A 15553-nucleotide genomic window follows, 5' to 3' on the forward strand; every position below is an offset into this window, starting at 1 on the left:
CATGCACCACGACACCACATCGGCGTCTAACTGTCGCCACTTGTCCGAACACGCCAATGACATACTTACGAAATCACTGCATTTATTTTGTGCAATCGGGTTAACCTATTCTAAGTTTTCTTTCTGTGGATTAAGGAAGTCAGAACTTTCAGATTTGCGATTCGTTTGGTGTCCTTGGCTGCATTTTATACGAGATCCCATTTGGAGCTTTGCCTGGCACATTTCTCGGAAGAGTGCGCTTAGACAACACAGCCCCAGCGGAATGAGATTGAGCGAGTGGAAACTGCTGCGGGTAACCAGAAGTCGATTCGTACCGCGTGACCATAAAAACTACATTTCCCGGCTGTCTTCGCGCTCGCCTGCGTGTGTGTCAGTGTGGTGTGTCCGCGCCCGCGCGCCACGGCTCGACTGTATTCGAGAGGTGGAGAGGCAGCGGCGAGCGACAACCCTCGTGAAACGGGGAGGGCAGTAGACTGAAGTAGACGTCACTTCGTAGCAGCACGCCGGGCGACCTGGTTCAGGCCTGTTATAGCTATCGAGCGAGGCCATTTCTGTAAGTACAGTATATTTGGGCGGGCGTACAAAAGTGCCGCGGGGGTCTGAAGATGTGGCAGGTTTTGGGGAGCCGTTCCTCTTGTGTGTATGCTGGGACAGAGGCTTTCTCTTTAGGCTGCTTGTTATGTGTCCAGGCCGCGGCACGGAGCACTTCTGGCCGTGAAGCGTTTAAACGGCTTATGTGTTTGAACAGAATAAAAAAAAGAAAAACTTTGCGGGTCGGTTGCACAGTTCTCGAGGTTTTGCATATATATAATTGTTAATTGGAAGACTCGAGCGGTTTGAAGTTCAATACGAGAAGTGACATTGACGCACAAGAAGCCACATCTGCCTGCTCTGCTGTCCTACGGGGGTGTAGCTGGTCACAATGCCAGTTAGTATCTTCATCTGTTTATTAATACAGCCATGCAGGCTCTCCGTCCCCCACCCCGGTTACTGAGGGAGCCAACTGCTACATGTGTCTTGGTGAAATTCACACCCACCAGTAATGGCTTACTCTAGTCTGGAGTGAGGAGCCGCCAGTTTCTGGGCACATACCTAAAATAACCTACCACATCCCAGACACTGTCCCGAGATCTGTACATGAGGAAAGGTTGGCAGTTTTTTTTTTTTTTAAGAAGTTGGCTGGATCCTGCCTCCAGATATATGTCAATTTTTAAAGTAGAATATAGCAAGTCTTCTTAATTTTTTTTTCTTTTTTTCTGCAAAATTAAACACAGTTGCCTTAATTGCATACTAAAACTTGTTGTTATGCTGGCCCAGGTTCACCCTATTTCCCCCTCGTGTAATTTTAAGTTGATATTTTTTCTGTGCAGGTGAGCATACTTTATAGTTACAAGAGAACTGTATGTAAATATGGAGCAGGATGAGTTCCTCTGCTTCAGAAATGTAAGCATGTTTGGACTTGGCTGTTGTACGAGAAGGTAAAATGCGTGCTCGGTCAACAACCTGGCAATGAAGTGTAAGCTTGTGGATATGCAGTCTCGTGGCTGGAGTTTTGGGCATGGTTATTGGGGGCCAGAGCTGTGATACTCGTAGGTTATTATCTTGTTGCGCATACCATGGAATTAAAAAATCTGTGTGGACTATGGATTGGATTGGTCATCACAGTACTTACTTGTAAGTTATGTTCATAATAATTACTTATGAAGGCTTTGAAATAAGTTCTTTTTGTTTGGTCTGATGATCCTGATACAATAAAAACCCCAACATATGATATACCATTTGATGCTTCTTGATGTATAGTTATGCAAGGCTTTGAGAGTTTTTGGGTTTCCTCCCATTTTTGTCCCACTAGACCTGGAAAAAAACACCTTTTTAGGCCATTTTTGGACCATATTGTGTGCAGGAAATTTCACCCTTATGATAAAGGATAAACGAATAAATGTCTTCAGCAAAAATGATCAGAAGGACTTGAAGTTGTGCGTGATGCATCAAATGTCTCCAGTTGTTCACACCCTAATGGGCTTCGAGGGGTCAAAGTTGCTCCCTTTTTACAAAACTTGGAAAAAATAATAGAGGCACATGGTGTGTTGTTTCATGCCATTTCAAGGTTCACGAACATGAACATATTTTTTATATGTGATTCTTTACCAGTGGCCCTAGCCCTCTAAAAGTAACGCCCAGAAGGTTACACATTTCAAACAGAAGTATGTGGGGAATCATTTTAGACTATTTCAGGGTCAGTGATTATAACTATTTTGTTATTTTTGTTCCCTTACTAGAGATGCAGCCCTCTGTGAAACTGTAGCAGAGGATGCAAAATGACGGATTTACTCTGCAATCTTTAACTTTAAACATCTAAACTAAACCACACATTTTAATAATTCAACTATTTGACATAACTGTTCTTATTGATTATAATGCACTTCACTTCTTGAAGTAAATTGCATTTTTTATGAACACCCTGCGTTAGATCAGCTTGTGCTTTTTTCACTGTAGTAATATTGTAAGAAACCACTCCGCAGAAGATATTATAGTACAATACAACCATTTGCATTGTACAAAAATATATAATCAAGTAAATTAACATATAATTTTATGTACACAGATAAGTATAGAGTAAAATGAACAGGAAACTGAATGAAGTGTACTGCTTGAAACCAAATACATTGGATCAAATAAAGTAAACCAGGTGCATAGACGGGCAGATTGGTACAGGTTTGGCTTAAAGCCTCTGTCTGCTGACATTTGCATATCTTAGGTGTGTGTGTGTGTTTCACCATCCTCCTGTCTTCACTTATGTATTTTTTTGAGTGTGAGTGCGAGCGTTTGTGTGCACGTGCATGAATATTTAAATAATTAGTTATCTCAAAAGGTCTGGTCCATAACAAAACAGAGCAGACAGCAAAAATTCTGGTTATATTAAGCAATTTCTATGGCAGTTATCTTTGGACATAGGTCAAATAGTTTTTGAAGGATTCTGAGATAAATACTGTACCAACCTAGAGCAGAAACAACAGACCAGGAGTCTGTAACAGAACAAATATGATGCAACTTGTTTGAAAAAGATAGGTCAGTTTTTTTCAGACGTTTGTACATGGGGTTTCACCTACACCCACACATATTCGTTGACACTAGGCTAAAAATAATCTTTTTCTGCATTTTGAACATCATAAAATCAGAATCTGAACTTTACTGCGAATTTTGGACTCCATCACCAAACATCCATTTACACAGAAGTAAAACCAGTTTGAGATTTTGATTGTTCAGTCTTTCATGTGAAGACAACCAGGCAAGGAAATGTACATGTGTATAATATAATGTAATACTTTCAAACGTGCTTAATGCAATTTGGGATTGCAGAGTTTGTAGCCTTTTCCGGAAGCACTTGGGTCAAGGCAGGAAACAACCTTGATCAGGATGTCAGTGTTAGTCTTTACTTTTATAGCACCTTTCAAAGGTTTCTGCACACGTGAAAGATCAGAATTTAATGGTATAGCCCTCAAAGAAAGCTTAAGAATGTCCTATTAAACCTCATTCAATAAAACGAACACGGGAGGGGATACTGAGATTAGGTTTATTTCAAAAAAATATATTCTGATGTAGTCAAATTGAAAAAAGCCAGAATATTCATAGGAGTACATAAAGGACAGAGTCTTTTTTATAAAGCTATAGCATTAAATGAATGAGAGAAAAGTTAGTTGTAGGTGAAATATGAATTATTCACCTAATTATAGTACCACAGAATAGAAGCCTAAAAGCTATTCACATCATTGGTTCTTTAGTAGTGTGAAGGTTGGTATGGCAGGATCTTCTGTTTCAGATATAGAATCGGTGCAAATACCATTCTTGAGATTTTGGAAACTCCACAATTTAAACAATGATTGAATATTGTACAGGCAGCTAGTGTTCTAGAGCAGCTGTGTAGCAGAACTTTTAAAACCACATTTGGACTCTTAAATCTGTAAACACTGCCAAAGAAAATTTGAAAGAAAAAATGCAAAAGTCATATCCTTCTATGCATTAAAAATGGAAGCAGAGAGTAGTGTGGTACAAGGGCTTGGCTAACCAGGGCAGGAGTAATTTGAGAGGAGTGGAGTTATCCATTATTTGCTTCGGGACCATTTTGGTACTGAGGTCCGAAAGCTGTTATCAATACTGAAGTCAGATTTTTCATAGAGATCCAACACTACAGTAAATGATGACTTCTGAAATTTCTTGTAATATGAGTTTGTCGTTATTTCCTTTTTGTACCTCCTAGGTATAAGTTTCAATGCATTTCTTAGAGTAATTAGAATTCAATTTGATCAAAATGTAGAAATCTTTTAACTAGAAATTGTAACGGCAGCTTTTCAAGTTGCTTCATTTGCAGATGTCAGTTTTGATTAAGGCAATGTTTTTCTGTCAATACTTTTGTCTGTGAAAGCAATGATTTATTAAACTAAATTACTCTATTTTAAATTTTGTTTTATTAAATTCATAATTTTTTCAGACAACTTTTTAAAAATTAGTTAATCACATTTGTCTGCATTTGAGTTGATGATAACCATAAGCATAAGTCAGCACAGTGTCTCCTGGATTTAAGTAAAATGTGGCAGTATAGTATAAGAGACCTGCATTTTATATGTGAAATATATTATAAAAAAGGATATAAATAGGACATTCAGTCTCTTGTTAATTTTAATCTTTTATTTTAGACTTAACTACCTAATTTCTTAAAATCTTGTAAGGTTTTATAAATGTATTTGAATGTTAGCTAACACCATGAAATTATCTGTTTTTTAGCATACGTTGTCACTATGAAACTCTTTAAAATAAGAATAGCAGTGTGCTTGCTTGTCAGGTAAAAATGGTAGATGTTTTCCATGTGCTACACATTCTTTGTATTGTCACATAAGATACAATCATGGCCGAAATTATCGGCACCCCTGGAATTTTCCCAGAAAATGCACCATTTCTCCCAGAAATTGCAGTTGCAATTCCGGATGTTTTGGTATACACGTTTATTTCCTTTATGTGCATTGGAACAACACAAAAAAACAGAGAAAAAAAAGCCAAATCTGACGTCATGTCGCACAGATCTCCAAAAATGGGCTGGACAAAATTATTGGCACCTTTTCAAAATTGTGAGTAAATCGTTTTGTTTCAAGCATATGATGCTCGTTTGAACTCACCTGTGGCAAGAAACAGGTGCTGGCAATATAGCAATCACACCTGAAGCCAGTTAAAATGGAGAAAAGTTGACTCAACCTTTCTGTTGTGTGGCACACTAAGCATGGAGATCAGAAAGAAGAGCAGAGACTTGTCTGAGGACTTGAGAACAAAAATTGTGCAAAAACATCAACAATCTCAAGGCTACAAGTCCATCTCCAGAGATCTTCATGTTCTTTTGTCCACTGTGCGCAACATAATCAAGAAGTTCACAACACATGGCACTGTAGCTAATCTCCCTGGACGTGGACGAAAGAGAAAAATTGATAAAAGACTGCAACGAAGGATAGCCCGAATGGTGGATAAACATCCCCAATCAACTTCAAAACATATTCAAGTTGTTCTGCAGACACAGGGTGCAACAGTGTCAGCTCAAACTATCCATCGACATCTGAACAAAATGAAACGCTATGGCAGGAGAGCCAGGAGGACCCCACTGCTGACACAGAAACATAAAAAAGCCAGACTGGAGTTTGCCAAAATGTACTTCAGGAAGCCAAAATCCTTCTGGGTGAACGTCTTGTGGACAGATGAGACCAAGGTAGAGCTTTCTGGTAAAGCTCATCATTCTACTGTTTACAGAAAGCGGAATGAGGCCTACAAAGAAAAGAACACAGTACCTACAGTCAAACATGGTGGAGGTTCTAAGATGTTTTGGAGATGTTTTGCTGCCTCTGGCACCATGTGGCTTGACTGTGTGCAAGGCATCATGAAATCTGAAGACTACCAAAAGATATTGGGGCGCAATGTAGGGCCCAGTGTCAGAAAGCTGGGTCTGCGTCAGAGGTCATGGGTGTTCCAGCAGGACAATGACCCCAAACATACCTCTAAAAGCATCTAGAAATGGTTGAAAACAGAGTGCTGGAGAGTTCTGAAGTGGCCAGCAATGAGTCCGGTTCGAAATTGAACACTTATGCAGAGATCTCAAAATTGCTGTTGGGAGAAGGCGCCCTTCAAATCTGAGAGACCTCGAGCAGTTTGCAAAAGAAGAGTGGTCGGAAATTCCAGTTGAGAGGTGTAACAAGCTTGTTGATGGTTATAGGAAGCGCTTGATTTCAGTTATTTTTTCCAAAGGGCATGCAACCAAATAATAAGTTGAGGGTGCCAGTCATTTTGTCCAGCCCAGTTTTTGAGTTTTGTGTGAAATGATGTCAGATTTGGCTTTTTTCTCTGTTTTTTGTGTTGTTCCAATGCACATAAAGAAAATAAACGTGTATACCAAAACATTTGTAATTGCAACAATTTTCTGGGAGAAATGGTGCATTTTCTGGGAAAATTCCAGGGGTGCCGATAATTTCGACCATCACTGTATTACTAAGGTTTCTGCAGGTTTCCTACAACATCCCCAAAAATGTTAGGTGATTAGGTAAGCTGTCATCACTAAATTTAGCCTATGATGTGTGTGCGATCGTGCCCTGGGATGGAGTAACTTCCTGTTTAATGTTGCGGTCTGCTTAGAGCTCAGTGTTGCCCAGTTCATCACTTACACCACACATAACAGAAATGAATAGACTGATTAGAAAATGGATGGATGGATAAGTAAACAGCAAAAAGGATACAACAGACTTGTTTTCTTTTCAGCCAGTGTAAGGTATTTCCAAAAATGTGTGCTGGTTGCTTTTAACTCGGCTCTCACCTTTATTAGGTTGTTATTAAAATGTTGAGAAGTGTGTTATAACCCATGTTTGAGTACTAATGTGAACACATCTTTATATCTTGTGGTGTGAATGTCATTTGACTTCATCTTCTTATTACATGGTTGTTCTTAGAGGTGTGTACACCTAACTGCTGTCAGATGTCTGTTTTATTCATGTCTAGGCAAGGCCAGGCCATAAAGCCGTCCTCCCAGCTGCCTTTTTTCATAATAAAATGCAAGTATTTGTTCTCCACTTGTTTTCCCTGGAGATCAATTAGTTCTTGCACCATTAGAGATTTTGTACCATTTGCATGCTGCCATACCTTGGAAACCTGCCACCCAGACAGCAGTCTGTTCCATGGAAAGTGAATCTGGGTTGAATATATTCAAATAAATAAATAAATATATATAATTTTGACAGTTTGTATTTTTTTTTTTTTAATTTTGCTTTTATTACATTTCATTTTTATAGGCCTATATCAACTAGCACTTGCTGAAGAAACATGCCAAATTGTGCTTTTATTTTGTTTTGATTACATGTCATACATTATTTCATTAATGCTGTTCTTTCTTTCCCCTATAAATGAAACCTAGGTTGTGTTCCACTTCACTTTTGTTTTGGACCATTACTATTATTTATTCAAGCACAGGCTATGTGTTAGCTTTTTAAAGATAAAACCAATAGTGATAATCTTTTTCTGAGCTGTGCTGGTATTGCCTACTGCTCAAGAAGCTAAAATCTTTCACATTCCAAAGAGCAACTAATTCTCTCTGTCACTGACTCAGAGTTGGTTCTTTAATTTTAATTAATATTGTGACCTGGCCTTCAGTTGGATTTATACTCTGGTTTTATACCGTTAATTCGGTACTGCCTTTCAGTAGCCGTATATGGAGAAAGCGAGTTACAGCTGCTTTGTGTGGCTCAATGATATTCTTGTTTCTGGTGTAATTTGCTACAGTTTTCATTTTATTTTATTTTGTATTTTAATTTACACACTTCATTCAAAAAGTCCTTTGTTGCTATTATTTTAGCTATGCAGTTCTACAGGTATTTTTAAGTGAAGTTCTTACTAAAGTCTCCCATTACAATGGAAAACCTAGATGTTTTTAAGAGGAGAAAAAAAAATAGACAATACAATAGAAATACAAAAATGAATCAAACAGGTCTGAATGCTTATAAAGTTAATGTCATTAATTACACAACAGGATATCTTTTCCATGATACTGCATATCCGCATCCCATCCTGAGGAAATTACAGCTCTCAGGACAATGTGGTGCAGTTTGAAAACCCATAGATTGTTCTTCATTTTTCTGGAAGTATAATTATAGTCTAAGATGTTAGGCTACATTATAAGATTAAAATGCACTTATTGTACCACTGTATAATTGAATTTGGATCTTGTTGTTTAATGTTTTTTCTTCCCCCAGTACTGTCCTGCAGTCTTTGCTATGGCATCTTGCTGATGCTACTGATGTAGGTTGTGAATTTTACTGGTTACATATAACAAGAAGGTTAAAAAATGAGACAGGACCTAAATAATATTTCACATTGTTCAGTACTGTTTTTTATATTCTTAAAAGTGTTTGCTTAATTTGCTTAAGACTACTGTAATTGCTTTGTTTCCTAAAGTAAAAGTACCTTAAATGAACAATAAACCCGTAAAGAGGAGCAGCTGACTTGAAACCATTTGTTCCATTAAGTATCTGAATGCAGTATTTACAAAGAGAGAGTTGGAAGTAGGGTTGAGAGATTGAAGGGTACTTATTCATTTATTTTGTAGAACACTTGATTGATTTTTCTCAGTGTAAATTGTACACAGCTCAATTTTTCATTTTATGGCAAATCTGTCGTACAAAGTCAATGTTACTGATTCCAACTTATGTGATATAGCCATATCTAAAAAAAAATATTGTGACAGTTTATATTTTGTTTGCATGTCCAACTCTGGCATATTTTAACTTATAAGGTATACATGTGCAATGGTCAAAAATCTGCCATTTCTTTAAAATGTACATACACTGTACTTAACTAGGAGGTGGTAGTGTCATAGTTGATGAATCATTCCTTTAGTGAGTGAAGAAGTGCTCATGTATCTTTTAAAGTAACTGCCATCAAAGTTTGGATCCATTATAGAAACCTCGCAGAGTAATACTTAATGAAGTTGGTTGCATTGCAGCACTTTGGTTTATTATAAGAAACGTTTTTATTGGAAGACTGAGGGATGTAGATTATAATGACCCCTAGGCTGTGGCAGCATTGTGTATTCCGCAGTCATCCCGAAACTGTCTCTTTGGCTTCCCTCCAGTAATACCACCACCTTCCTGATCTTACACAGCTCTTTCCATGTGCTGTCATCTGCTTCTTAAGCTGCATATTCATGCTTGCAGGTTATATTCATGCATAGTTATTCCTTGCTCTGCTTACCTGAGATCAGAAACATTACCTAACTATAGATGTTTTGCTACTAATTCAGTACCAGAGTTCTGAAAATGTCACATTACCACCTTTTTTGCAGTATCAAAAAAGTTGATACCCAGCACATATGCATCTGCAAGTTGAATTTTGCAAGGCACAAGAATACATGAGAAAAACATGAAATAATATATAAAAGGCAAGTGCATGTCAATGCCAATTTCACCATATTCTGGAATTACTTTAGGAACAGATTTGTATGTGCTTTGAAAATTAAATAACGTTGCCAATCAAATGAGTTATAATTGTTTAACTTTATATTTGTTATGCATTTTTAAGATGACATGAAAAGATGAAATTTATTGGTTTTAATAGTGTCCTACATTCATACATCTGTGTGTGTGTGTATATATGTATGTACTTTTCTTGAGAGAACTACTTAACAGATTTAGATCAGGTCTTTTTCTATAATTTGCATGAACATTCCGTGTTGGAGTGTACCTTGCCTCTGCTTAGCTAGCGATACCTGTTTGTTCAACAGACATTATCTACAGATTGTTAAGGAATAAAGTTTGACGTTTTTGAGAGAGAGATCAGAGCTACATGTGCTTTAATGGGTAGCTGTTGATTGCCAGAAATAGAACAACCATATGCTTTTCTCCAACCATGGGGGACGCTCTCCCGTCACAGCTGAACATGATCAGATATGGTGCCAACGTTTGACATTGGAGCGTACCTACCTTCTGCTTGGTCAGAATTACATTTTTGACAAGTTGTGCAAGTTGTATTTATTAAAAATAAATACAGTAAACATGAAATAATCAGGTCCTCAAGTAAGGCAAGGTTGTGTGCTAGAATATGCAAATTATCAATGATAGACAACAATTATTCCATGTAGTACAGATGTTGCTTATTGGCTTCCACAGTGGTCTGGCCGACAGGTGCTTCAACTTGCACATTTGCCATCATGTGTTTAGTGCTGACTTCATTTAAAAAAATTTAAAAAGGTAGCTTTGCTCTCAGAAGATTAGCTACCAGAGGTATTACTGTATTTATATTAAAGTGATCAGAATACTACACTAATCTGACAAAGGATATATTCAAAGAAGATAAATAGCCAGAGGATCAAGTATGAGGATTCTGCCTTTAGCTAATCTCGGGGGTGTTGTCTTCTACGACCTCATTAAGTCACTGCTATCTCACTTTAACACTCAAATCTAGCACACCTGATTATGAAATGGGTTTTCTCATAACTAAAGTAGAGTGTTGCTATAGAGTCTTTTTAGTTGTTTTAAGTATGTAAAGTTATATTAATGAAAAGCTATAAAAAGTGCATTTTTAGACATGCAAATTTGAAGCATAGTTTTGTATTCGATGTGTATTAATTGTTTACATATATTTTTAGCACTAAGAAAATTCTGCTTGATTTCTTTTCAGATGGCATACTTGAACTAACCACAGGGTTTCTTTTGCAGCTCAAAACAGGCTGTTCAGTAAATAGGCAAGTCAAAACTTGATTTATGTGGACATGTATATGAGTGTGCTCTCTGGTGGGCTGATGTCCATTCTAGAATATTAGAATATCTGGAATTATGGACAAAGTATTGTGATTTATACCAAATTATGAAATTAGCATATTTTTCCATCCCTACATTGGTGAAGAATTCTGTATGTATTGTAAGTACAATTACATCATAGAAATTTGTGACACCTCCTCTTGCCAATAAATTCTAAACATCCACAACCAGATTTCAGGTCTAAATTGAGAGTTTCATTTACCGTTTTTTTTTTTCTTTCTCAGAATTCAGACCATTTGTACAAAAATGAAGAACTAAGGGACATCCTTTTCATTTTTTTTAAATGTTTTTTCAGAATGAAACAGGAAACATGTTCATATTCTAGTTGTTTGAAAGTACATAAAATTTAAAGATTAGTGTTAATAAAGCTATTTAATGACTGGTGGATAAAAGTATAGTAGACTGCCATGGCCTTGCTTTATAGGCAAATACCACTTAAGTATTTTCTTATTGGTTTCATCTTGTTAGAGTTTATGAAAGTCTTCAGTGATATGTAAGGTATAAACATATGATCTTTACTGTCTGAGATGTTAATTGTTTAATAAAAACAATGTGTCTTTTATGATCCAACCGTGTCTAAATGGATTTTCAATACTGTACACCATTTTTGACGACTGTTTTTGTAATGGTGGTTTTACAGGTTGCACATAGGCAGTAATTTGTAATTTTGCCCAAGCATAGGTTGTCACCTTTGAAGAATGTCAGTATGCCTGTATTTAATCTGCAAAGTGTGCTTTGCTATAGTAGGTTTAAATTTTTCTTGAAGGCTACACAAATAGGTGTCCAGCACACTGGTGCCTCAGTATTTGGATTATAGACCAATTGCTGGTTTGGGTGCTTTCTGTATGGAGTTTGTGTGTTCTCCATTTGTGAAGTTGACTCTTAGTAACTTTTTTGACAAGTGTTGTACCTGTTGTCCCCCTTATGTGTTCTAAAAAGTTACTAAAGAAGGGCACACAGACAATAACCCAACCTGAGTGAGCCCAGAAAATGGCAGTTAAACCAGTAGGGATATAAGAGAATGAGAGAGAATGGTATCCAGATATAAAATTATTCACTGTAATTTATGTAGTATTCTTTAAAATGTTTCCCTGTCCATTAGAATAGCTTGTTTGTTATGTTTGTTGTCATCTTTTTACTGTGGTAGAATCAAAAGTAACATCAGCAGAGGCACTGAATTGTCAGTTCTTAGTAGCCAAAAAAAAATCTTATGGCTGGATATATCATCATGCAGGTCACAAAGATCTCTGCTCATAGACAGAAGTAGTAAGAAGTGTAGATGTGTGACTTTGTTGTCTGCACTTCCCTTGAGCTTAAATTTGACTCCAAAAAGGCACCTCTGAAAGGGCATTAAATGTGAATGTAAGGCTATATTGAAGGGACACCTTATGTAAACAGTAAGTCATTTTTCTGTACTTGAGATTTGTAAAGAATGAATACAAATATAATAATGTTTTTTCTTCACATCAGTTTTTGTCCAAAAAGTCATAAATGCTTTAAGTATTTTACATTTTTTTTTCCTATTCTATCTGCTTTTGTGTCACTGTTACCATTTAATTACCTTTCAGATACTGATGGATAGTATTCAGATTTGAGAACTGGTGTTTGGATATTTAATTACTTACTTAAATAACTTTCACTTTAGTTTTTGTGTTTAATGATAATCACATAAAACTATGCATTATGATCCTTGTTTATAGTATTTAACCAGTGATCCTAATATAATTTTCCAGCGTGGTGCAAAAAAATTGCAAATGGCTTGAAGTATCATGCAAGTTTCTACCATTTCTTTAAATTAACACTTTAATTTAACCCAGAAATATTTTTCCTGCTATGCTAATAATTACTCTGTATTTGAGATTAATAGACATTCCTAAACACATTTTTTTATTTCATTTAATACATTTGCAAGCCATGGGGTCCACTCCTGCTCCATCTCCTACTTTCTGCAACTCCACTTGCAGCTGCATGCGATGCTGCACTGCCATTAGAGTGATCTGCCTATGAAGTGATCCGGTGTGAAGGTTTTGAAACAGTGACTTGTACATTTTATTTTGGAGTGATTATGATGCATAGAATTTGTCGTGTACAAATCTAGCAGATTAGTTTGCAGTGTGTTTAGATTTTTACTTTCCACAAGTTCAGAAACTATTTTCTAAGAGTAAATGTGAAGTTTATTTTGTTGTAGGGCCTTTTTGTCGTGGATATTAACTAGTGAGCCACCTAATTTCTAAGTTCATTATTATTTGTCAGGTTTGCTAAGCAGAAAATGCTTTAATTTGAAAGAGATATCTGTACGTGGCATCTGTTTGGCACTGTAGTTGGATAGAACTGACAATAATGACAGTCTTTTAGTTGAACTATGGATTTTTTTTTAAATAAAATACGTGATTCTCACAAACACTAGGCTCAGGGTAACAGCCCTGAACCGAATGGCATTCCATCTCAGGACTTATTCTTGCACAAGCCTACCTGCACTCACAGTGGGCTAGTAGTAACATGGATAAGTTATTGCATGCTCTCAAACATTTAAACCTGTGTGTATTTCTTAACTGTAAGAGTGCTCTAAAGGTCTTTCACATAGAGAAGTTCATTAAGTAAATATTGTTTTCTCTCTGATTTAGCAGAATGTGAGAATGAACTGTACAACATAAAATCATCACCGTGCAGGGTTACTCATTTGATTTTAAAAATGCTGAACATAGCAATTAATGTAGAGGTTGCTATCACATGGGTGCATAGCTGTTAATGAAATAGACTAAAGTTTTTTAATCATTTAGTCATACTTGCAAAGGCAAGTCTTATTCATTTTTGTGTTGTTGGGGGGGAAAAAAGAGGTAATTTTTTTTTTTACTTGATATTACATACATAAAAGTATTCACTAAAGAAAGGAACAAATTTAGTCCATCAAACTCGTTTCATAAGGACATTATACTGTAAAATGTGGCTAAACTTTCTTTGTCTTTTCCCCATGTCAGTTCTGTTGTGACTATAATAATTTCTAAGGGAAGATACTCAGTTGTTGCTTGATATTTTCTTGTGATGCTGTTTATCACTTTAAACCAATTACATGATTGATTTCATAAGGGGTTTTGGGAGCAACACAGAGGTGTTTTCACTGCGTATCCCAGCCTGATTTTAAAATGCTTTCTTACATCTTCCAAGATAAGAACTAGTACTGTATGTTCACTGTTCTGACATGGCTAATTTGTAAAACATTAGCTATAGTTTATTCTTAAAAGTAAGCCATTTTACTCAAATTTAGTAATACACAAGGTAGATGATATTGATAATAAACAGCACAGGGGAAAGTTCCTTAAATGCTCTATTGTTTACTAAGTAGCATTTGCCGTCAAAATGAGACTAAGCTGTTAGTGTTCAAATATATTTTGAATAATCTTTTACATTTTAGTTAATGAACCCTGAAAGGTATAATTGAGTTAGTCAGTTTTAAGAATCCTCTGTGCTAATGAAAAAACCTCAAGGCCATTTTTGTTACTTGTTTAAACAGAATAGGATGTTTCATTCCTCCACCTTTTTTTTTTCTCTTTCTGCGTCACAGAGAGAATGTTGGTTTGCATTTGGTGTACCTTTTGTTGTGCATGGCTGGACTTCTGTTACAGCACACCACTTGGCCATCTCTTCTGCTTTCAAGTTTCAGTTCAGTTAAACTTGCCTGTTTTGAGCAAGCAGCATTTGTCATATTTTCCACTTAGAAAAAAATGAAATACTTTCAAGCATGACCCCAACAAGACTGCTCTGTGTTTTGTCCAATGCAGCAATTTGGCATTTTGAAATGTGATGTAAACTTCGTTCTAAGCACATGATCAGGTAAAGCTTACAAGGTATTGTTTTTTGACTGCAACTTGATAATCCTCTTTAGCAGGGTAAATTCTGATTTGAAGTTTATCTGCTTGTTTGCTGCCTTTTCCTAGATGAAAACACTTGCTTTGCTGACTGGAAAATTTTAAAGGAAGATTTTTGTGATGTTTCTAGTGACATTTGTTGTATGTTTCCAATATTGTGCAAACCATGTACCTTTATATAAAATAGTAAACTTATTTCAATTAAATTTAATTCAGTTTCTTAGCATTCTATACAAACTGTTGCCACAACACTGAAGAAAGACATATTTGTATACAAATAACCCAGTAAAGATAAGGTGTCAAGAATTAGGTTTATCACTGAGTTTTACTGGAGTCATCCTTTACTGAGAAACTGAGGAGAGCAACCAAGTGCACTCCAGAACTTAAGGACATGTACTCTGACAAACTCAGAACATTAAACTTATTTACTCTCAAGCAGAGGAGATTGTGTGAGGATGTAATCCACATCTTCATAATTCTCAAAGGCATTGACAAATTAGATCCAGCGGAATTCTTTTAGCGTAACAGGGAATCATGTACTTGAGGACCCCTGTGGAAATTAAGGAGAAGTGTATTTAGGACTGGAGCCAGGAATCTGAAACCAACTACTGAGACATGGAGTTGAAGCAAAAACCTTGACAACCTTTAAAAAGTGTCTGGGTGAGATACGGGAACAGTTTAGCTATTAACTAAACAAACAGGCTTGATGAACTGAATTGTCTACTTTCCTTAAATTTCTTATGTTCGTATATCATATTCAAGTAACTAACCAATGGAGAACTTAGATACTTTATTAATCCCCCAGGGGAAATTCACATACTCCAGCAGCAATATTAATTAAAAGAGTGATAA

The 15553-nt window shown here is 36.4% G+C and overlaps 1 protein-coding gene across 3 annotated transcripts in view; it reads left to right on the top strand.

Moving 5' to 3' along the window:
* Positions 1–362: 362 nt before the first annotated feature.
* gapvd1 (GTPase activating protein and VPS9 domains 1) overlaps positions 363–15553 on the top strand; it is a 94095-nt gene continuing 78904 nt past the window's right edge. Inside the window, exon 1 of one of the 3 annotated variants that reach the window (XM_039764440.1) lies at positions 363–553. The gene's annotated coding sequence lies outside the window, so the exon portion shown is untranslated. The remainder of the gene's footprint in view (positions 554–15553) is intronic. The other 2 variants (XM_039764439.1, XM_039764441.1) reach the window with 2 other exon arrangements.

Source organism: Polypterus senegalus, chromosome 9 (assembly GCF_016835505.1).
Source record: "Polypterus senegalus isolate Bchr_013 chromosome 9, ASM1683550v1, whole genome shotgun sequence".
NCBI classification, from domain to species: Eukaryota; Metazoa; Chordata; class Cladistia; order Polypteriformes; family Polypteridae; genus Polypterus; species Polypterus senegalus.